Source organism: Lissotriton helveticus, chromosome 6 (assembly GCF_964261635.1).
Source record: "Lissotriton helveticus chromosome 6, aLisHel1.1, whole genome shotgun sequence".
In the NCBI taxonomy this organism is placed as follows: Eukaryota; Metazoa; Chordata; class Amphibia; order Caudata; family Salamandridae; genus Lissotriton; species Lissotriton helveticus.
This window is the reverse complement of record NC_136067.1, coordinates 995,144,683-995,169,900: the sequence shown is the minus strand read 5'-3', so window position 1 is coordinate 995,169,900 and position 25,218 is coordinate 995,144,683. Positions and strand designations below refer to the sequence as shown.

Genomic DNA, 25,218 nt, shown 5'->3' with positions numbered 1-25,218 from the left:
TTGGCGCGATATAAAACCCAGATACAAAGTGTTACGTGGGCTGGAAATTCGTGATTCAGCTCGAGGTCCCTTTGCGATCCCTGGTCCGTTGGCCTGTGGGTCCCTGTGAAGGTAACTGATATCTCTTGGGCTTCCCTGGTTGCTCCAGACATTACCTGACTCCCCATAGCTTGGAGAGTCTCCAGGACCTTCTGGTCTTCACCGTAAACGGTTTCCTCTGCCCGTGTGGCTTGCATTTGCCAAGGCTTGTTGGTGTTCGATCCGGACACTGACCCCTCAGCACTCGACATCCTTCGTAGGACAGCTCACCTCCGGACTTTGGTCATTGTCAACGTCTCCTGGTACCCCTGGCTACAGTCAAGCATCCAATCTTCTCACCTGAAGCACCCGACATCGGTGGGCATTTGTCTACAGAGCCCCTGGTCACCCTGAAGTGACCCAGACTGTCTCCTCTGCTTTCAGGTTCTTCTCACCTCGGATCCAGGCTTGGATTCCACCGGACACTTTTCTTCTTCCCGGCAGCAGCACTTCTTTGAGTCACACCATTGAAAACGACAAAGGTTTCCGACACAATTTGACCCCCTATGCACACGGCTCCCCTGGGATAGGTAACATGGGTACTCCAGTACTCGCAAGGGTGCTGGCCTTAGAACCTTCTATGTTCCAAAGGGTTTGGTTGAAGTCCTCTCCGAAGTGTCCATAAACTGTAATTTTCCAACCGTGACTATCCCATAGAGTTGCACGGATCTCGTGTCTGTGTTCATACACTGCACCTGTCCTCCGTGGGCTCCCTGAGTCACTCCTTTGGGCGGTTCCTTGGGGTCCCAGCGATTCTACGTGCTCTAGGCACTGTCGAGTCAAGTCATTGTTGTTAAACCACTTTCTTAGTATTTGGTTTGGTCTCCCCCTGGAGCCTGCTGTGTATTGTGCTACTTACTGTTGTTCTATTGATTAAGTATTGTGTGCCTTGTGCTATAATCTCGTATAGAGGTTAGTAGAGAGTGTTTAGTAATAAATACATATAGTTTATATATCTTGTGTGGTTCTCCTTTCATTTGGTTATTCAGGAGGTTCTGATCTGGTAAAACAAGCTGCTTTACAGTCCTTCGAGACTTAGCCTGAAGGCTGCTCTCCACAGCTACCACTAGATAGCTTTCTATAAAGGTTGTCTTTGACCTAATCATCAATAAGGGTTGTTTGGACTGGTACAGGGTGCCTACTTTAATTAGTGGACAGCATATACCAGGCCAACTTCACACAACCCACTCCTGGAAGCATTCGCATTTGATATCAGGGTCAGGAACTTAATGATTTCACCTTTATCTTATTACGTGTAACCAAGATAAGAATAGGCAAACCGACTATTGGTTTTCCTGAAGTGGCTGGAATGGCAGTAATACAGTAGGAAAGAAAACAATTTATATAAAAATCCTCAACAGCCCAAGTCTCTTGCAGACAAATTAGGTAAAAATTATTAACAAAGCCCACCTACTCTTTATTCTTTCGTTTTGCACTGATCTCAGCAATATTTCATGATACTGTACCACTAGCTTTATCTCATTGCCACAAGATCCACAGCCCTCACTAAAAACTGTCAATGGTTGTATAGAGAGAATGTTGCAGTTCTGCAATATTTTCTGGGTGCACCTTTCTTTACACTGCGTTATCACAAATAGGAAAAAGTGGATAAACAGTCATAGGTAAAGGCAATTAACAGATTAAAAATAAATAAGTGACTTCGGGGTACAAGAGGAGGCGATGGAAAGATTAAAATCCAAGAAAGTAGGACAAGTACAGAGGGAGTCTAAGGAAGTTTTTAAACAGGTGCCTCCGGCTGCGAAAACGCGGTCTTTCTGCGGCAAGGGGGTCTGCTGCATGTGTGGTTTTAAGCTCCCTGCTCTCCGCTGGCAGCACTTTATCCGTCCCTGTGAATCGTAGTTGTAGTCGATAAAGCAGATTAAGCTGGTGGTTTTAATGTGGGGAGAGTGCAAGCCGAATCAAACCTATCCCGGCTGCTTCCCCACCCTCCGGCGGTAAACCCCAGCCTCCTAGGGCGTGGCATTGGTCACCTTAATCACCCTCTGCTCAACACTCTGAAACCAGACCAACTTAATGTACTCAATTATCATACAAAATTCAAATACACAACTATTTTATTCAGTTAATAGGCACATTCATTTTATTTATTTATTCATATTTATTTATAAAAACATTTGTAAAGCGCGAAACGAAGGCCCGTGGGCATCTCGGCGCTAAGTAACTGCAATGTTTAGCCCGCAAGGGGGGACTGAGGTTCATTGGTTAAAAAGCCAGGTTTTAAGGTTTTTGCGGAAAGACCACAGAGAAGTACTGGTCTTGATGGAATGGGGCAATGTGTTCCACAATTTTGGAGCGGCTACGAGAAATCTTCTGTCACCCCAGTTGACAGATTTAGTTTGGGGGACCACCAGTTCCAAGGAGCTGGAGGAACGTAGTGTTCTGGACGGGCAGTAAGGGGTTAGGTTCTGAGTGAAGAACACTGGTCCGGCATTGTGTAAAGCCTTGTATACTAAACACAGGGATTTAAACTTAATCCTTTTCTTCACCGGAAGCCAGTGAAGTTGTCTTATGGTGGGTGAAACCGGTTGGTGTTTGGGGATTCGCCCTAGGAGCCTGGCGGCCGCGTTCTGGATGGCCTGCATTTTCGATAACACTCTCTCCTGGGCACCTATAAACAGAGCGTTACAATAGTCTAGGGTGGAGAGTACCAGGGAGCTTATCAATGTTTTAACGGTGTTTTCAGGTAGAAAGGGCAGAATTTTCTTAATGATCCTTAATTTAAAGAAGGCAGAAGAGGATATCTGGTTGGCATGTGGTAAAAAGTTCAGACGATTGTCGAACACGACTCCCAGGTTCCTCACTTTGTTAACCGGGTCTGGGGGCTGGCCCATAGGTGAAGGCCACCAAAGGGGGGACCACTCCGGGGAGAGATTGCCAAAAATTACAACTTCCAATTTGTCGGTGTTTAATTTCAGACAGTTGTGTGCCATCCAATTCCCGATAGCCACCATGCCCTGGTTGAACAAGTTGGCTTTGAGGCCCGTCATTTTTGACGGCGAGGACCAATTGAGTGTCGTCAGCGTATGACGTGAGGCTCATCCCGTGTGCCCTGATGACATTGGCAAGGTCCGACACATAAATGTTCAAAAGTGTCGGACTAAGGGATGAGCCTTGGGGGACTCCACATGGTAATGACAGGGGGGAAGATTCAAAAGGTCCTACAGTGACGACCTGGGTCCTATTGGCCAGGAAGGAAGCAAGAAGATTTTTAGCATTGCCTCGAATGCCTAGGCTCTCGACACGGTCGACCAGGGTGGTATGGTCGACCGTGTCGAAGGCCGCAGAAAGATCCAATAGTATCAGGACAGCAGTGCCTCCCGCATCCCGGATGGATCTGATGTCGTCCGCCGGTTTGACCAAGGCCGTCTCAGTTCCATGGAACCGGCGGAAGCCAAACTGCGATTCGTCCAGGCATTTATTTTCCTCGATAAAGGAGGAGAGTTGGGCGTTCATGATTTTTTCCACTATTTTCGTTAATAGTGGGAGACTGGCGATGGGGCGGTAACTTTTAAGTTCCTCTTTATCAAGGGTAGGTTTTTTGAGAAGCGGTTTTATCAAAGTTTTCTTCAGTGTCTCGGGATAAATACCGGTGCTAAACATAGAGTTGCAGATATCAGTTATGGTCGGTAGAACTGCATCCATGATTGGCCGCAGGACCTTCAAGGGACAGGGGTCCAGGGCCGAGCCCGATTTGATGGAGGATACAATGTTTAGCACCTGCGAACAAGTTACCTCTCTAAACTGAGGGAAGATTGGTCCCTCAAGTTGAGTTGATGGCCTGTGGGCAGGGATTACATTATTGGCAAAAACCCGGTAAATGTCTTCCACTTTACTGAAGAAGAACTTTGATAGAGCGTCGCAGAGAGTTTGGGACGGGGGGGGGGGGTGTAAGATCAACAGAGAGACCAGCTAATTGTTTAGTCGTCTCATATAGGGATTTATTTGAATTTTGTGCAGTTTCTATTTTGTTGCAGTAATACTTTTTTTTTGCATCAAAAATAAGATGTTTGTATTTTGATACAGACTCCTTGTACAAGAATTTGGCTTCGGGAGTGTAATCCTTCCGCCAATGTCTTTCTCTGTTTCGACACTGTTGCTTTTGTGTACGCAACTCCACCGTGTACCACGGGGCCGAAGGAGTGGGCCTGTTGCGTGACTGTTGTTTAACTGGGACCAAGTCTTTTGCTGCCGAGCTTACCCAGTTGTGAAATTGGGAAGTAGCATTATTAGGGTCGTAAGATAGCGTGGGGAGGGTGTCATTGAGCAAGGTTTTCAACCTGCATACATCTATGTCATCCCATGCCAGATAGGGTTGACGGGGATTGGGGTAAGGTTTGTTGACCAAGGGGTCGTCCACTTGTAACGATGCCAAGATGAGATGGTGGTCCGACCAAGTTAAGGGGAGAATTTCTGTGAGTTGGAGGCCCGTGGCGTTGGAAAAAATGCCATCTAATGTGTGACCTCCTTCGTGCGTAGGGGAATGAACCAGGGGAAGTAGGCCAAAGGTGGACATGTCAGCTAAGAGCGTAGCAGTATCAGAATTGTCAGGCACGTCAAAATGAAAATTAAAATCACCTAGAATAGTGAAGGAGTTGTCCAGCGCGGATGTTTCCAGAAAAGACCTATGAGCCCCAAGGAAGTCGTTCCTGGGTCCCGGGGGTCGATAGTGGAGGATCCCTTTGAAGGTATAAGACGGGGACAGTTTGATGGCAAATTCTAAGGCTTCACAGGAGGTCTGTGGAATCATCGTGTACCTTACAGTATAAGTGTCACGAGCAATGATGGCAATACCACCACCTTTTTTCTTGGTTTGCCTATCCAGTCTATAGGTGGTAAACCCCGCTGGAACGGCTATGACTAGGTCCGGGTCGGACGCTTGGCCCATCCATGTTTCTGTCATAAACATGATATCTATTTTATGATCCTGGATCAGCTCATGGATGTCTTGACTGTTTGCCAAGCGAGCGAACGTTCGCAAGTGCGATGGTGTAAGATTCCATGGAATAGCGCTTGCCACCTCGAGATGATTTGTGGGTGGACGGTATCCTGGTGTGACAGCCTGGGCAGTATACTACTGGACTAGTGGACAAAGATTTTGGGTGAGATATGAGACATGATTGACTAGTCGTAGGGCGAAGAAGCTGTAGCTGGGCAGCCGAGTATTGGATACGTGGGGAAGGAAGGGGCAGACCAGGGGGGGTGGCCCTAGGCCCGAGCCAGGCGCGGACGGGCGCAGACGGGCTTGCCTTTGGCGCGCCCGCCCGCTGCCCGGTCGGGCGAACCAGTTGTTAATATACATTGTTGGGCGGGGCGGGAGGAGGTAGGGAGGGGCGCAGAGCAAACTGGCCAGCCTTCCCAACTAAAGATAGCGGCCAAAGTAGTGGTGAGAGCTTCCCAGCGCCTGAGTCCAGCGACGCTGTGGGAAGATAAGGTACCAGAGCCTCGGCGAAGTAATCTCGCCTTGAGGTGGGGGGGCGGGAATCTAAAATAGCACCTAATAAAATATTATACAAATTTTAAAAACGAGTAGTAAATCAATCGTTTTTTTCCACAAATAACAAGTAAACAGAGCAGACCTCCGGCTTCCGCCTCAGAGGGAAAACATTGTCAGATACTGGGGGAGCGAGGTAACGCCCTTAAATACCCTGGGAGGGCGGGAGGGGCGCAGAGCAAACCGGCCAGCCTTCCCAACTAAAGATGGCGGCCAAAGTAGTGGTGAGAGCTTCCCAGCGCCTGAGTCCAGCGACGCTGTGGGAAGATAAGGTACCAGAGCCTCGGCGAAGTAATCTCGCCTTGAGGTGGGGGGGCGGGAATCTAAAATAGCACCTAATAAAATATTATACAAATTTTAAAAACGAGTAGTAAATCAATCGTTTTTTTCCACAAATAACAAGTAAACAGAGCAGACCTCCGGCTTCCGCCTCAGAGGGAAAACATTGTCAGATTCGAATCTGCAGGCCAGCTGCCAACTAATTTAAACACAGCTAATCATGTAAGACAGTAGTTCTCACTGGTCTTTCAGAATACAGACCACTTTCTGAAGAAAAAAAAATCAGTGGTTCCCAGGTCACTAATACAAAATTCACATTTCTCTTTTACCACTACATCTCTAAAGCCAGGACTGGCTACACAACGGATACACACTCTCTTTCCTATGTATCTGTATTTAAAGAACTCTATGATCTTCATGTTTCAAACTTTTCTTTGTAGCTTCAAGGTAGGCGTTCGCTCTTTACAGTGTTTATTACGTATTTATGAACTTGTTTTTGCTTGCAGATGAAGGTTGGTGTTTCTCAACTGCACCAGAAATATATAGTTTTGTCTGAAGTCCTGTTATGGTCTTTGATTTTGAGGAAGGAGGTTTGACCCAGTTCCAGGCCTACTGGACAGAAATGTGGTGTGTGTGCAATGAACCAACCGCACTAGGTCTACAGGACCCCAAAAAACTGTTGAGCAGATGTTAGTGCTTCGTGATTGGAAAGGGTTGATAAGATTATGAAAAGAAAAAAAATTAATTCTCAAAAAAATCTATATATATTTTTTATTAATTTTCACCCATTTTACTCAACCTTCCATTAAGAACTGGAAAACTATACACTGAAAACTCAGTAAAAGAAAGGGATAGCATCAAAAATCCCTATCCCAGCATGTGCTGCTCTAGTCATCTACAATGACTGGCTTACCGAAATTCAGATCAGACCCTTACTAGTTGCCCAGTCAGCATCCCAGCAGCAATGCTGGACATACCAGCCCAAAGAATATGAACTAAATAAAATCATAACAAATGCCTGGCTTTTTCCTAGCTGCACTAGCAGAATTTCGAATAGTCAACTAGAGAACTGTCATACGTAACAAGTGTCACGGAGTACAAGCCTGAAGTTCACTCAATGTATCTTTCTGCACTAGAGATAACTTTCCCTGGACAAATCAGCAGATATGTATGGTGAGGATCTGAGGCTTTGACCGAGATGTAGAACAGCATCATCAGATTTTCTCCACATGGTATGGACTTACCCGATAAAGAGAGCAAACTGCTCAACATTTGGGTGGAACTGTGGATAGGGAGAAAGCTGTGGTACCAGAGACATGCCTGCCAGGACTCCCCCCCCTCCCCCCCTCCCCCCCCCCCCCCCCCCAATTCAGAAAAAGCAGGCAATCAATTGTCAGACTTTGCCTTGGTATTGGCTAGAAGGCAGATTGCTATGACATGGAAGCAGAGACTAGACCCTACATATCTTATGTGCCAGTCAGAGGTGGAACATTGGGCCAGTGAGAAGGAAGAGGCTCTATTACAAGAAGAAGCAAGCAGGCTGCGTGGAGCCTCCCTATCGGAAATGTGGAAGAGGTGACTCAAAAGCTTCACTGAGTATTCTAACCTACCCACGGCTCAAAGTGAGAAGACAACTGAGCCTGCTGATGGGAAACACGACAATAGTTTAACAGCTCAACCTGAAGCAGAGGTCATGAGCTAGGGACACCTAAATAAATAAATAGAAGATACCTTTACAACCATCCATATTTGAATACACAGTTCACTGTTGCAAAATAAGAAGTAGTTTGCGGAGTAACATCTTGGTTTTGTACCATGTTCATATACAAACAAACTTATTCCCAAAATGATTATGTATATGAGCCGACTGTACACTGATCGCTGTATGTTGTGTAAAGCAGGCTACAACTGAAAAAAGTGCCTAAGGCAAGGCGATTAACAAAAGCTATTATGGGCAGAGAAACCAAAGATAAAAGGAATTGTATGCACATACAATCAACAAAGACATTCAAAGGTTGGATTTTCAATCATTTATTTTGTAGAAAATAATCAAATATTTTATATAAGCATTTTTATGTATATATTTAAAATACATTTCTTTTTATCGGTGGGTAATTGCTTACAGAAAAGACATGACAATTCTGACAAAGTAATGCAATCTATGTTGTTGTAATTGTTCTCAATGGTACAATATATAAACTGAATATTGCCGCAATATTCAAACCAGGACCATCCAGGACCACCCAGTGAATGGTGTATCGATTTTTGGAGCAGGACATCAAGAGCCTTTTCCCATCATCCAAACTGAATTTGACAGATGAGGCCTCCTTCAGTCTCCGCCTGTCAACCACCTCTTGAGGACTTCAGTATTTTAGGGGGGTGCCAAAGACCCAATTCATATTCCGAAACCAATCTTTGACAGTGATGTTACGAAATGAATGTAAAATTGCAATTCCATTACTGCTCGCCTCAAACGTACACCTGAAGTCGAGTAAAAGTCAAGCTTTGTTAGGTCTATGCTCCAATGGCCCCAAAAATTAGCAGGATTTGAATTTTAAGATCACCTTTTAAAAGTTTCCCAAATGAAGGCAATTTAGTGGGTTTCTACAAATCTGCAAACTTATCCTAAATTATGCTTGGGATTCCCCCCAACATACAAGAGTACATGACAAGTAGACTTGTACAATCAACAAAAGCTGACATCAAGGCAGGCTGCAGAAGATCAGATTTCCCATCTAAATCACACATACCCTTCCTGAAATAGCATACTACAATTTGTTCGTTTATTTCCCCCTGATTTCCACAAGCCTGGACTCCGGGTTATTGGCAAGCTTAACTTCGTCGCCTTACATGACATCAGGTTCTAAGCCCACTCTTCCAATTCCAGAAGTGGAACATGCGAGTGTCCTTTGAACTAAGTATTTCCCTGAAGTATGAACAAATACTGACTAAAAGTACTTCAGCCCACATGCCCAACTCTTTTGTATCCATGATGCAACTAGCATTGCTTTAGTCATTCCCTTTATAGGGAGGAATTATTTCAATTGGGTAAGTGCTCAAAGAATCACATGTAATATTCCATTGCGAGTAACACCAAAAGTTTCGGATCTTGGTCTTAAAAAATAAATAAATAAACATAGAGAGAACACCTTTGCATTGAACTTTTCCAAGCTGATTATGAGACTAAATCAGAGTACTCTCTGTGCATTTGACCATTGCAGGGTTTTATCACATGCATCGAGCTATTACTTATTAATGCACAACTGTGAAATAGCCCCACTGCCATGTGGCATACCCTCACACTTTCAGCCATTCCTGACTTTCGTGCTAGCAGAACTTTGCATGCTGGGGTTTTTGAGCACAAGTTTATAAATAAAGCTCCCAGTTTTCGTTTTATATGGATTTTTACAGATAAATACAGGCAGAAACCAATGTGTTCCCTGTCCGTATTTATTTCTAAATGCTGAAAAATATTGAAAACTGTGTTTGAGACTGACTTTCCATACTGTGTTTGGTGAATTCCAGACAACAGCTGAGAACAGCTGAGCTGCTTCGAGCACTACTACCTGGCAGCGCAGCTCCAGTGGATTGCACGCTGGCTGGCAGACAGGGGGAGAGAGGACACTGCTACGGATGAGCCGCCTTACACCTTGGAGCGGATTACCGCGCTGTTCCACCCGCTGGCAGGCAGGGCCAAACCTGCCCCGCTCCTATTGGGGGTGGCATATCGGTGCTTCCGTAGGGCACTATATCTCACGAGGAAGGTGCTCCTGTACGCGCCCGCAGTGCCGTTGGAGGGCTCACCGGGAGGCGAGGGAGTCCTTACACACCGCATGCTTGAGCACTGGCAGGAGGCGGAGGTGCAGACGCTGGGAGACCTCTACCAAGCTGGAGCCCTGATCCCCTTCGAGTCGCTAGCTGCAGAGACCGGGCTCCCTCCTGGGGGATTCCTAATGCACAGATCGCTCATAGCCCGGATGGCGATGAGGTGGGGTGACATGGCGGAGGAGCCAGCGCAGCATCTGGTGATCCAGTACCTCCACGTCATGGGCAAGGGCAAGCACCTCATTAAGTGGATTGCCACGTCTCTGCGCCTGCACACAGAACTAGACCTAGACCCCCTATGTGGGAAATGGGAGCGAGACATGGGGAGGCCGCTGGCGGACAAAGAATGGGAGCGAGTACTCAAAAGCCCGGTGCGCATACCCAGAAACATGCGCTTTCGCCAGATCCAAGTTTACATAGTCCACAGGGCCTACCTCACCCCGGATTTAATTAATAAAAACTTTCACAGGGCGGATGCATCTTGCCCCTGATGCGGCAAGTTTGCTGCGGACCTCCTTCACCTCCTGTGGCGCTGTCCGAGGCTTGGTGATTACTGGAGAGAGATACATGCCCGGCTCGTGCAATTAACTGGCCGCGACGTCCCATGTGACTGGCCAGTGTTTCTCTTGCACCATTTCAAACGGTCCCCTACTGCCAAAGCGTCGTCCAGATTCCTGGGAACGATCGTGGCGGTGCGACTTCAGACGAAAAGGTGGAAGGCGAGGGAACCGCCCAGTGTACGGGTGTGGACCCTGTCTTTCCTTTCGTGGGGCCGAGCGGAGTGGACTGCCATCAGGAGGGAGGAAACGTTGGGATTGCGCAAGGAGCCCATGGCAGACAGATGAGAGAGTATGCTCAACGCACTTCAGGTGGCAGGGACAGAGGCGGCTGCGGAAGGCGTTGAGGGCATGGAGGGCGGAATAGAAAACCATGGAGAGGGGTGCGCAGCGACCACCAACGACAGCAGTAGAGGCAACAGCGGCATCGACACCAACACGCAGGCGGGAGCCCATAGTCGGGACGATGGGAGGGTGTAGTGAACGGAGGGAACACACGGGCGTCAGCAGCAGCGGGCAGAGGAGAGAGGGGCGCGGGTGGTCGACCAGACAAGTTGAGAGGTGCAATTCACATTCACTGATTGGAAAAGGGGGGAGGAGGGTCTTGGGTGGGAGCACGGGGGACTGATCTGTAATGTGCATAGGTGTTATGACTGCATCTTGTTGTTACTGTTTCTTCACTACAAACGTTGTGGTTACAACCGAGTAGGGTTTATACGAACTGGCAATTTAGGTGGAGTGGTGGCGCAAAGACTCACACGTACTGCGGACATGCACGAAGGTCTGATGCTCAGCCGCTCCCCGCATATGTCATAACAAACTAATGCCTTAGTAGTGACTGATGTCGCCAGTGTATTGATAACAGAGCACTGGGGTGCTTGTAACTGTAATTGTAAGTACTGTCTAAAAAGAGTCCATTGCGTTATTTGGAAATGTTTATTGAAAAATGCCAATAAAAAAAAAGAGTGGACAAAAAAAAAACAGCTGAGAAGATAAATAGCATGGGGAGTTAAAAAAAAAAACAGGTTGGGATTTCCTTAAATACAGGCATATGTTAACATATTTTAATGTAATGCTAATATTTACCGGAGGAAATAATATTTTGCCATATGGCAGCTTAATTTGTGAAATCGCGGCAGGGATCAACCTAGGAGTGCATGTGCATGTGAGGTGACCACCTCGACCTCGTTGAGAACGGTCGCTCCCTCCTGCCCTCGCTGACTCCTGCCCTGAGCTGCCTGGTATCGTGCACATTGCGCTGCTGAGCTTTCCTGACGCTGCACTTCACTTTCTCTTTTGCCTGTATAGCGCTGCTGCCCTCGTTAAGCGCTCGAACGTGCCTGCCTGCTTGTGCTCAACTGTGCCTGCATTTATTGATTGTATTGTAATCCTTTTGCTTAAACCTGCATTTGTTCACCATTTCTCATCGTTTTTGGCTACAACCTCTGCTCTTTCCTCCAACCCGGTCTGAACTCGCGTTATAGCCGCCATTTGCTCTGTTGTTGTTGTTCTGCCCTGAGACCGCCCCCTCCACCACGCACCCGCCTCCCATCTGATCCTCCCTCGCCCCTCCCCCCTCCCCAACCACTTATGACAGATGCTATCGCGCGCAGCGTTCACGCCCCAGTCGCGCCGAAGGTGCGCCAAAGGTAAGCCCAGCGCCATACCCCCTGGTCCCCGCCGCGCCCAACCCTCTAGAGTCACATATGATGCCGCTTCTCTCCTCGCCCTCAACCCCGGAGGCACCCTACTATGCTGCGAAGCTTCCCCAGGATGTACCCACGGCCCATTCGCCTGCCTCTCTTGCAAGTTCAACTGCTTCAGGACCCTCACCAAACCCACTTCCTCCACACACAGCTCCGAACTCAACAGCCTGAAATGCATCCTACTGAACACCCGCTCGGTCCACAGACATGCAACAGAACTCTGGGACCTAATCGACACTGCGTCACCTGACATCGCCTTCCTTACTGAAACATGGATGAACGCATCTTCTGCCCCCGACATCGCCATAGCCATACCGGACACTTACAAGATCATTCGAAAAGACAGCATCAATCAAACTGGAGGAGGCATCGCCATCGTCCATAGAAACACCATCAAAATCACAACCAGCTCTGACGACAATCTTGTAACCGCCGAACATCTCCATTTTCAGATCCACACCGACCCCAGGACCACCCTTAGAGGCACCCTCATATACAGGCCTCCAGGCACCCGATCTCAATTCAGCGACGACATCACAGACTTCGTCAGCCCGCACGCCCTCGCCTCCGAGAACTACATTCTTCTAGGAGACCTCAACTACCACCTTGAAAACATACTCGACAACAACACCACCACCCTTCTGGACAACCTGTCCAATCTCGGACTCAAACAACTTGTTGACACCCCCACTCACACAGCCGGACACACACTCGACCCTATCTTCACCTCCAGCAAGCACATCTCCTTCGATCGCACTACAGCTCTCCACTGGACGGATCACAGCTGTGTTCACTTCAACTACAAAACCACCCTATCCCACAACCGTCCACAACCCATTCCCCGGAGAAAATGGAATAAAATCACCACCGACCAACTCCTCACATCACTCAACCAAAACCCTCCCACCCTAGCAATGGACCCGGACCAAGCGGCCACCAACCTCAGGCAATGGTTTACCCACAGTGCGGACGAACTAGCACCCCTGAAAAAACACCAGTTGAAATCATCCAGCAAAAAGGCTCCATGGTTCAATGATGACCTTAAAAAATCCAAGAAGACATGCCGCACCCTGGAGAAGAATTGGAGAAAAGAACCAACCCCAGACAACATGGCCTCCCTCAAGACAGCCACCCGCAAACACCACCAACTGATTCGATCCGCCAAGAAATCAGCATTCAAGGACCGTCTCGACAACAATTCTCATAACAGCAAGGAACTCTTCAATATCGTCAAAGAATTCACCAACCCTTCCGCAGCATCCAACGACATCACTAACTCCCAAGACCTCTGCGATGCGCTATCCTCCTTCTTCTACAACAAAATTGCCGACATCCACAACAGCTTCAAGAATACTCCCAGTGACCAACCCGCCCCACCCCCTCCAGATCCCACCCCTCCAACTAACAACCTCAGCTCCTGGAACCCAATCACCACTGAAGACACCATTCGCCTCATGAACTCAATCCACTCTGGCTCGCCTTCTGACCCCTGTCCCCACTACATCTTCAACAAAGCTGACTCCATCATCTCTCCCCAACTCCGCGATGTCATCAACTGCTCTTTCAACTCTGGCACCTTTCCAGAAATCTGGAAACACGCCGAACTCAGCGCCCTTCTGAAAAAACCCACAGCAGACCCCTCAGAACTGAAAAACTACCGACCCATATCCCTCCTCCCTTTCCCGGCCAAAGTCATCGAGAAAGCCGTCAACAGCCAACTCGCCGCCTTCCTTGAATCCAACAACTCCCTGGATCCCTCACAGAACGGCTTTCGAGCCAAACACAGCACCGAAACCGCCCTCATTGCGGCGACCGACGACATCCGAGCACTCCTAGACAACGGAGAAACAGTGGCCCTCATTCTACTCGACCTCTCCGCCGCCTTCGACACTGTCTGTCACAGCACCCTCATACAACGCCTCAACAACATAGGCATACAAGGAAAAGCCTTGGACTGGATCATCTCTTTCCTAGCTGGGAGAACCCAGAGAGTCCGACTCCCCCCATTCTACTCAGAGCCCACCGAAGTCATCTGCGGCGTACCTCAAGGTTCCTCACTCAGTCCCACCCTCTTCAACGTCTACATGAGTCCTCTCGCCTCCATCGCACGTCAACACAACCTCAACATCATCTCCTACGCCGACGACACCCAGCTAATCCTTTCCCTCACCAAAGACCCCAACACCGCCAAAACCAATCTTCACGAAGGTATGAAAGAAGTAGCCGAATGGATGAAACAGAGCCGTCTAAAACTCAATTCAGACAAAACGGAGGTGCTCATCCTAGGATCCTCCCCCTCAGCTTGGGACGACTCTTGGTGGCCTTCCGATTTGGGATCAGCACCCACACCCACAGACCATGCACGTAACCTTGGCTTCATTCTAGACTCCTCTCTCTCAATGTCCAGACAAGTCAACGCCGTATCGTCCTCCTGCTTCAACGTCCTTCGCATTCTCAAAAAGATCTTCCGCTGGATCCCCCTCGAGACAAGAAAGACTGTCACCCATGTACTGGTCACGAGTCGACTAGACTATGGCAACACACTTTACGCCGGAATTACAACAAAATTGCAGAAAAAGCTCCAGCGTATCCAAAGCGCGTCAGCGAGACTCATATTAGACATCCCGCGCCAAGAACACATCACCGGACACCTAAAAAACCTCCACTGGCTTCCCGTCAACAAGAGAATTACTTTCCGCCTCCTTACCCACGCACACAAGGCCCTTTATAATCTGGGACCCGAATGCCTCAACACCCGACTGTCCTTCTACATTCCCACCCGCCAACTAAGATCATCCAATCAAGCCCTCGCTGCAGTCCCGCGCATCCGAAAAACCACCATGGGTGGCAGATCATTCTCCTTCCTGGCTGCCAAGACCTGGAACTCACTCCCCACCCACCTCCGCCTTACTCAGAACCACATCGCCTTCAGAAAAGAACTGAAAACCTGGCTATTCGACAAATAGTGAACCCCTCCCTCTAGCGCCTTGAGACCCTCTGGGTGAGTAGTGCGCTATATAAATGCCCGAACTTGAACTTGAACATGTTTATCAGTTAAATTAAAGTACCATTTTAAGACTCCATTTATCTTCAAAACGCAAAATAAATATGGATAAATACCAATAAGATGTCCCAAAAATAAATATGGCTAAACACAGACGGAAATGTTACAAAAATAAAACCCGAAACCCTATTTATATTTTAAAAAGAGGGATTAAAACTCAAGAATCTGCCATCTTGTGCAGGTTAAAAAGCACAAGCTGGCTAAAAAGCAAGGTGATCCTTACAGAGTCACCAGAAATAGGAATGCTCCAAATCAGTGGTTCTTAACCTGTGGACTGGGGAACCCTGGAGGTCGGCAAAGTCTACTCAGTGGGTCAGCAACTGCTCACAAAATTAAATGATATTAACAAATTAATAAAAGTCTATATAACTATAGAAGCAAAATTTACAATTTAACTGTTTAAAAAGTTCTGTAAATGAGCTGGAATTTGAAATTGGAGGGGAAAAAAGTTATGTATTCATCCACAGATTGATTTGTGGGAGCAGTGCAAGCGCATCAAAGAGAATATAGTATGGAACAAGAGTGTCCCAAGTCAAATTTATAAACGCTCCAACATTCCTATTGAGATTACATTTGTTTTTTTATATTTCCATGTGAATTAGATTAAGTATTTCATCTTTTGTGTATTTGGTCATCAACGCTCGTTTCTGGATTGTTTGTGTATTGTTTTGCCATTCAAATAATTGAAAATGTTTAGGCTGGGGTTCTCGACTTCCAGTAATGACTCACTGGGGTACCCAGAATTCCAATATTAATTCAGTTGGGAGGTAGGTCCATGGGTTCTAGTAAGTATTACGCGGGAGTCCTCAGAAGCTAAAGGTTAAGAACCACTACACATAAATAAATAATGCAATTTAACATGCCACATGATGTGAAGGAACTTGACAGGCAAGCTAACTCAGCCCAGCCAACTGAACAACAATGTTAATGATCTTTAAAAAACATATGATAACACTGAAAGTGCAAGAACTCGTCACCAGCTCCATTAACATATCTACTTTCACAGTGCGACTTCCTTTCTGCGAAGTACTTGAGTAATGGGTTGTATGAGGAGGCACCGGAACGCCTACTCGGCCTAGGATTTCATGCATGGATCCAGATTAACAGACACGCAAAAAGGGGAGAAATAAAGAAGCAACGGGAGAAGGAATGTGAAAGAACCAGGAGGGGTGAGAATAAGAGACCAGAAGTTTAAGGTGTTAAAAGAAAGGGGCGTGGGGTAGAATCAGAATCAGTACCAGGTGCCCTGGGTAATAGTTAGGCAACCCAGGCGACAGACTCCTAGAGAAAAACGTTTGCCCCCCAGCACTTCTATTTGACAAAAAGCACTGACCGTAATTTCTCTTAAAACCTGATGCACCAGCTGAAGTTAGCCGGTAAAGTTTTCTTACATTATTTTAAAGAAGTCTGACAAACTCCCTCCCCGTTTTGCGCCTCTAACAACCGGCGAAGAGATAAACAGTCGGGAGGCTCCCGAGGTGAATAGTCGGTTAACGTCAGCTGCGCGAGCAGCGATCATTAGCGGCTGACAGGATGAGCTGATCGCAGAGGGAGGGCGGGAAGCGCGCGCCTGGGGAACCGCGCGCTGCGCTCCGGAGGGACCGCGCGCCGCGGTCCTGCGCAAGCACCTGCATCGTGAGCCCGGTTCACCCCTAGCAGCGGGGACAGGAAAACAAAGAGCAGAGGGAGCGCAGGTCCCTAACGGTAAACAGAGGGCGACGCAAGGATGTAAACGAGCCGTCGACGGCACGCTGGGCTGGGTTTGTTGTCATAATCACAAGCTCGGTAATATGCGTCAAAGCAAATAGAGGACGCCCGCCTCGGGCTACAAACAGGATATGTCCCGAGCCAACATTTTCACACAAGGCACTTTCAGATAAACCGTTGCAAGTCACCATTTTACCGCCAGTGCACCGTCTGGTCCCTCCTGCAACAAAATTACAAAGGCTCCTTAAAAAGTGACTGTACTCAAAGCGTGCGCTACAAAAAGATCATTTTCAGCCACAAAGAGCCATTTGCGTCACATCAGTTACTTTGCCAAAAAAAGCAGTGTTTTGCGCATAAAAAGGTGCGCCGATTGCTATGAGAAACAAAGGGCGTTGGTCTTTTACAGCTGAATGCTGTGGGGCCAGGTGTAAAAAAAAAAAAAAAAAGGCGCTGACACTGGTCCCCATCGGGCTGTACATGTTTGCCCACACCCGCAGGTTGAAACAAAAATCCTAACTCTGCAGCAGTACCATCCTCACTCACTGCATAATATAGCTTCAACAAGACACGTTATTATTTCTTTCGGTTTCATTATCTCAGAACTGAAGCATTTTCAATAGTATATACAACGAAGTTGTTGCTTATTTATCTTATGCAAATAACCATTGACAAAGTCAACAGTCCTGACTTCTTTGTAGGTGTATGTTACTTGTTGTATTAGACACCTGGATACAATGACAGAAGGAGTAAAATACTAGCCGGGCGGCCACTGTTTTAAGCCAGATTTGTACCTTACGTTTTGTAAAGCCACGCCCTTACCTGCTTCGGCCACGCCACGCCACTGAGAGACCCTCCAGTTATTTAATCCCACTTTAAAGCCAGTGAATGCTATCAGAGGTGCGTCCTCGCCAGCATTTTCCCACCATGCATCCAGCAGCACCGACTGAGCAATTTTACTATTATAAAATAATGTTTAGATGCCACGTTAAGCAGCATCATTCAAATTCCTTACCTATATGCATAGCTGTGAGCTCGCATCCATTTTCTGGCGGCATCCTTTTTTTTCATTCATATTCACCATTCTGACGCACAAAAATGCTCCCAGAGTCTTAAATGGGCTCACGTTCTTTTCGATAATGTATCCCCCTAACGTCTCACTCTCACCCTCTTTAATGTCTCACTTTACATTTATTTGAGAGTTAATACATTGACGTTATAAGAATTTAGGCTAGCCACACTACATAATATAAACAGGCCTGGCATATCAAAAACTCTAAATGCCTTTGAAACAATATAGACCTTTACAGATCTCAGTAACTGTTTTAAAACGTTTTCCTTCAAATCAGAATAATATATTGTTCATTAATTGCTCTTCAACTCTTGGTGGGGGGGGGGGTCACTATCCCGATTGTAGCAATGCTTGCTGAAAACTACGCTAAACTGCTATAAATGTGGTCAGAGTTACCAAATGAATCTTTTGGGCATCACTTTGTTGTAAAAAAAAGTTATTCAGCTAGGGACCATCTGGTCGTGCCTTACCACCGAAGACTGATTACTGTAGGTTACTAGATTTGAAGAGGGTACCTGGTTTTATTTAAGGTTTTTTTCAAAAGAAAAGTACATATGTATTTCCACAGCAAATGGTCTCAAACATGTAAAAGCGAAATACAAACCTTAGTGAAGTTTCACAAAAAAAAATTAGGAAATTGACCTGAAGGCACTGCAGTTTGGGAATGGGGTCCTAGCCTAGGCAAAGTGTTCAAATTGACGTGTAGATTCGGAACAAAACTTAGATGTTCCCACAATATAACACACATTTAGAACTGGATCTCAACCCAACACATCCATCAAGAGAGCAATGCGGCAGAATGGTCAAAACAGTACACAATTAATGTAATCACAGTCAAGAGGCATGGGCTTTCTAGTTCTTTCAAATTCTGTATTTTAAACCACCCACCGAGCCAAATCTCTGTTCCCCGGGAATGTATGTCCTTCTCAGCAGCAATAAAGTAACACATGCAGAATCACAACTTGATTATTCCTTACAAACAAATAATGCAAAACTCCCAAAAAATGGACATTGGGAAGTTATGAAGAATATTTTAATAGCTTTTTTACACATTCCCTTTGCAACCTACGAAAAATAATCATACCTCCTTTGTTTAAAAAACAATAAAACTTTTTACTAATTGCATATAAAAAAATAGTCAGGTTTGTAGTTAAAGGGGGAGGGGGGTAAAGATTTGCTACACATGTTTGTCTTTAGACAACCTTCAGCAATTTAAAAGGTCATCGCATACTTACATCTTTGTCTCAGGCCGACACCAGAATGGAGTAAAAAATTGCCTAGCAAAGTAGAATACCTGCTGTCTTTCTTTTTCACAGTCCTATACCATATGCACCAATCATTTGTACTCTGTAATACCTTCATATACAACAAACAAAGAATTTCATATACCAAAAAAAGGTGCATGTCCTCCCAACGCGGCCACAATGATGAAAAAACATATGGAAATTGGAAACAAAGAAAATCAGCAGAGATCTCAAACGGGTGGTGGGGCAGACAAGCAGCGTTGTGTGAGGGGGGTGCACAGGGAGTGGTTCTATGACATTATATACACCCAACATAGGAATGTGTGACCCACTAGTGGATATGTAGGGACACAAGTTAAACCAAGGAGCCATTTCTGCTCAGCTGCGACCAGTGGGTCAGTCGTACGGCTGCCGGTGCCCCTTGGCCAGTGCTTATGCAATCAGAGAAAAGCTGCAGACGTGAGTAGTAACACTCTGTGTGGCTGTAAACCTCTGCTGATTAATTCCATAAAACAGCGGCTAGCTTCTGTCAAAGAGAAGGGCAGAGAGCGAATGTACCTTGATGTGAAGCAGCTCATAGATTTTAAGTGATATCACTTGCCGGCAGCAGGCTAAGCCATTTTAGGCAGGAAAACATGTGTTGTAAAATGCAAATGCCATTCCAAACATTAAGGGTGGCGTCCATGAAGCGGGCGCCGTGCTCATACAGTAACTGAGGTAAATGTATATAAAAAATAGTGCATAATGGCACCTAAAAAAAAGTAAGACCACCTGCAACAGGGGTTGTCTCATGGGAGGGACCAAAACACCCAAAGGCAGCACTAAATACGCATACTGACCAAACCAAAGCAGGCATTTATGAAGGGTAGGAATGAATGGAAAAGATGGGAGGAGCTTCAATCCGCAGTCAAGATTACGGCATGCCTCGCAGAGCAGTGCCTGCGCTACCCAGGCTCGACCTAAAAAAGGAAACTCTGCTCACATATTTTGTGAGGGTTCACTCTTTTGCATTGGCAATTTGAATTGGTTTGCACAAAGCCCTTCACTCGAACTCCCCTGCGTATCTTGCACAGAAGCTTGCGTTATCCGGAGGAAACAGAAACTCAACATCGACCAAGGCCTTCCTACTCCGGCCTGCACGCTTTAGGAAAATAAAAACCTACAATCAGGCTTGCACCGGGACTGCACCAAGAATATGGAATTCCCTCCCTCCCGACATCAGAAAAATCACTTCCTTTGCACGCTTCAAAAAAGAGGCCAAGGCCTTTCTCATGGGTAAATTCCTTGGCTAAACTCGTTCCCGCAGCCACCTGAGAGACTCTTGCCTAGTCCTGCGTCCTCTTTTGTTTATTGTAATATTTCTGTCCTGCTGTTATAGCTTATCCTATCCCTCAATGTACAGTACTTGTATGCTACCCCGTCCCACCTACGACCCCCTGATTCTGTAACCTCTCCGACGTGCTAATTTCTTTTTTTCCTGTTTTTGTTTGTTATGTCCTGCCGTAACCTTGTATTACTCTATTGAATGTGTAAAGCGCTCTGATACCCTCACGGGTCAAGTTCGCGCTCTATAAAACTTTAAAATAAATAATAAATAAATTGTCTTTTATGCAGTGGAAAGTTTTATACAGAGCCTCACAACAAAAGGTACAACATGAACAGTAGCAGTGCATCTTTCCCTAATGCAAACAATAAGTAAAGGACAGGCGACAGCAGCAGTAGATCATCACATGATTCTCCCAATCATACAGGACTGGTACAAAACAGATAGCTATAAAGTCAGTGAGAGGAGTTAAAGGACTGTTGTACACTCGTACATAGTAGATGGCGGAACCCTCATTAACATGCACCTGATACATAAATTGCCAATGTAATAGTTTATCTCCTATCTAAACCCTTGGGCGGAGATTATGTGCACACCGATACGTCACCCGCCAACACAGCAACAGTTCTAAACAGAACTTTACACATGAATTGAATATAAGCACAGGTGCACCATAAATTACCAAGTGCTAGAATAACACAATTATTACTAAAGCACAAATAGTAATGTCCAAAAGTCTGGTTGGTTTGGATAATTTATTTGTCAAAAGTAGAATGAAAATGAACAGCACTGGTGGTGCGCACGTGAGGTGCCATTTTGCTTTTGTCACTATTTTTGCACGTGTTGGATTATTATAACACATATAAGGATGTGTTTCTTTTGGTAAATACACCAAGGTGACCCCTCTAAAGACTATTAGATGGGCTTTGACTGTCATTCGACAAAAGACATGTTTTTAGAAGAAAAAGGCGAGGAAAGTGGGTTGATACTACCTTATGAGAAATTGAAGGAGCATTAAAGGAGTATTCTCCGCTCGTGTGTTGTGACAGACTGCGAGCTACTTTGTGACTATGATCTCTTCTGCTCACACCCCCAACCTGCTATCTGTTTTTGCTATCGGTTTTTATTTCGTGAAATCTTTTAAACAATTTTAATATTGTGCGCTCTGTGGGAACAATTACTTTTTTTTTAAAACACCTACCTCTGTTTGTAGTGTGCTCCCCCTGCCCCGGTCCACCGCGGCTTTCTGTGCCGTTTGCTGTGGAGGGCAGGGCGCTATCTTGTGTCAGTCAGTCATAAAAACTTTTATTCGGTTACAATTTTACATAACCATAAAAAGTACATACACTGGTTAAAAGACTACATTTCCATTTTCATCTTAATTAATAAAAGCACAATTCATTATGTACACATTTTTTCCTTATGTTTTAAAAGGGTTAAAAAGAACTAAAAAGAACTACGTTTATCAGCTAACATACATACATACAGCTAACATACAATTAGAACTGTAAACTGGGCCTCGAGTTTTTCTACACCCTATCTTGGGCGCAATTCTAAGATAATCATTACAAAGTTGACGTAAGATTCGAGGACCATGAGCAGCACTAAACAATAAGGATGTAATTTTTAACGCAGGTATCTAAACCACACTGACAGTGCGCCGAGTATTTAGACATAGTTTTAAGAAGCCGGCTACACATTTTGCAATATGTACAGAGTCCAAGAACTGTAGTGCCAAGTAAGCGGGCCGACATGTTCTTAAGCCCAGTGTACGCAGTACAGGCAGAATCCAGCGCTTAAGTTGAATCGTGTAATATCGACAGAACAGTATTATGTGGATTGTTGACTGATCCGAAATCCCATCACATGGGCATTTCATTAAGTTATGTGACCAGTCTTGCTGCTTCGGATATGTGACTAGGTGATGGAATGTATTAAATCTGAACCTAGTCAATAAATATTTATCGTAAGTACCTAAATAAAAAGTTAAGTATGGCTGGATCCCCAAGGAAGTCTGAACTGTTAAAATATGAGCATTGGAGGGTGTACTTGTTTCCTGTGTCAAACGTAAATCCCCGAGATGGGAGAGGCAAAGTTTTTTCAAATCTTTCCTAGTAATGTTCATCAACGCGGGTGGGTCCCAAAAGTATGCTATACAATCCAGATCACCTAGGAAATTCTTAACATACTGGAGCCATGGAATTTTATGCCAATTAGCTAGGGCCAGACAGTCTGTTAAAAGTGAGCGGGTTAGGTGGCACTGCGTTTTGGTCCAAACACGGTGCCACAAAAGGATCGGCTAGATCCTGATGTTATCGATCAGATAATCCATTCCCAGCTCAATGTGGCAGCCGTACGTAGGGACACTATGGGGTACGGCCAGCAGATATTTTATAAACCCATTCTCAACTGTTTGAAGGGCTTCAACTGGTGCGTACCCCCAGACCCCTGCTCCGTAGGTCGCTATGCTATGGCATTTGGCATTTGTGTCAGTCCCGGAGCCTGGCGGGCCCGTAGGCAGCGGTCTAGCTGGGGGAGGGGCTTGCGCATAAATCGCACATGTCATCCCGGACGCGCAGCGGACACGCCGCCGGCGCGCCAAAGGCAAGTCCGTCTGCGCCCGTCCGCGCCTGTACGTCGCCTCTCGCCAGGAATTCTGGCCGGAAACAGCTTGGACTACTTTCTTATGGTAGGGAAGATCTCCTATCAATGAACCTTGGTTCTGCCATATGTAATGCTTTTCCCCCCTCAATTAGGGGTAAAACAATGGGAATGTCCTGTGTATAGCAATTTCTCGATCCCGACCCCTGTCCCTATAGTAGGTGTTCAGATCAGTCAACCTCAGGCTCGATTGAAAATATTGCAACTTAATGTAAGATCCCTAGCAAAACACTACTCGGAGATATATGACTTGATTACTGAGGAAGCCCCGGACTTATTTTTTATGTGTGAAACTTGGTTAAAAGATGATATGGTAGCAGATGCTAACCCAGCTCTACCTTCAGGGTACTCTATCTGTACTATAAATAGAGACTCCAGGGGGGGTGGTCTGGCCATTGCTTTTAAATCTTGTTATTCCTGTCAATTTAATAAAGAAACTATTGCAGGCTGCGAATCGGCTCGCTTCAGGGTCTCTGTAAGCCCTCAGTACACCTTAACCGGTCTCTTGGTATATCGTCCTCCGGGACCGGCTGCCAAGTTCAAAGAGGCTATTTTGGATGTGGCAAGTGTGCTTGCTGAGGACTCAGCTAACTTTAGTATCTGTGGAGACTTAAATCTCCACCTTGACCACACCCAGGACAGTGCCATTTGTAGCCTACTTGCGAACCTGGCGGCGCTACAGTTGGAAGCTGGCCCTACGGATCAAGCTGGGCAACTGCTAGATCCTTTATTCTCTAATTTGCCATCCGTAAGAGTGGAGACACCTAAACCTATGGGCTGGACCGATCACTCACTGGTTGAGTGGTCTGTTCCGCTCGCAGAGCCTCTTAACTCAGTGACCTCTAAGTCGCTCTTTAAACACCCTTGGAGTAAACTGAAGCTAGCAGATTTTCACACTTTCCTTGATGCCAACCCATTGGGACCTTCGCATGACAGTGACCTAGATTATGGTCTGTTTTGTGACTGGATTAAGACGGGCCTAGATAGCCTTATCCCCGCTAAATGGATCAAGGAACGGACCTCCTCCTCTAGCCCCTGGTACAATGACTCCTTGATTGCTTTAAGGAAAGAATGCAAACAAGCAGAACGGGCCTGGAGGAAAGACTATGAGTCGGGGAAAAAGATCTGTTATCTGGCCAAAATTAAACACTATTACAGAGCTATTTGTAAAGCTCGTGCTGCCTACTATGCGAATGAAATTAAGTTAAGTCCGAATCCAGCTAAATGCATCTTTAAGATTCTTAAAGATCTTAGGACTAGGAAAGCTGCGGCATCTGTTAGATCATCTGCGCGCCAATGCGACGAACTTGCAACCTTTTTCGTGGAAAAGGTTCGCACCATCTACCAATCTTTTCCACAAATTTCCACCCTTCCTACCTCATTGTTGTCTGGCAGCGGGTCTGGTGCTACCCTGTCAATAATCCCGACCTTATCGACTAAGCGGAAAAATTAAAACTGGTTCCCCTCTGACCCCTTGAGGCCAACGCAATTCAGGGAATCCCTTTCCATCTTTAGGGTTCCGCTTTGTAAAATTATCAACTCCTCCTTTTCTACTGGAACAGTTCCGGCCTTATGGAAACAGGCATGGGTCTCGCCCATTCTAAAAAAGTTACACTTGACCCAACCAAACCTGAGAATTTCAGACTCATATCCCTTCTTCCTTGGGTGGCCAAAATCGCAGAGGCACATGTTAGTAACGTACTGACTCAGTTTGTGAACTCTAATAACATCTTGGATCCCTCACAGAATGGGTTCCGCCCGGGTCATAGTACGGAAACGGCCCTGCTGGCCACGACTGAACATCTGCGGGCTATCATGGATACAGGTCAAAGTGCGGCTCTGTTTTTGCTTGATCTCAGTGTCGCCTTTGACACGGTTTCTCATGGCATCCTACTTCGAAGGCTAGAAGAAGTGGGGATAACGGGGTCTGCTCTAGAATGGTTTCGTTCTTTTTTTACTAAAAGATCTTTCCGTGTGTCTGCCCCCCTTTCCTTTCTTAAGTCCATTCTATCAATCAGGGGGTCCCCCAGGGATCGGCACTGACCCCTTCTCTTTTTAATCTTTATGTTCAGCCTTTGGCTGCGGTCGCTAAGCAATGGGACTTTACTATGGTCTCCTATGCTGACGACACGCAGCTTGTTATCACTCTGGCTGAAAGATCTTCTCCGACTGCCTCTAGATTCAGAGAAGGG

General features: G+C 46.2%; 1 protein-coding gene across 7 annotated transcripts in view; it reads right to left on the bottom strand.

Annotated features, from left to right (window-relative positions):
* PDE10A (phosphodiesterase 10A) overlaps positions 1-25,218 on the bottom strand; it is a 1,305,213-nt gene that overhangs the window by 1,020,296 nt on the left and 259,699 nt on the right. Inside the window, exon 1 of one of the 7 annotated variants that reach the window (XM_078648630.1) lies at positions 16,413-16,510. The exons of 3 other annotated variants lie outside the window; for them this stretch is intronic. The gene's annotated coding sequence lies outside the window, so the exon portion shown is untranslated. Of the gene's footprint in view, positions 1-16,354; positions 16,511-25,218 lie in introns of those variants that run through there. 3 more of the 7 variants (XM_078648631.1, XM_078648629.1, XM_078648628.1) reach the window with 3 other exon arrangements.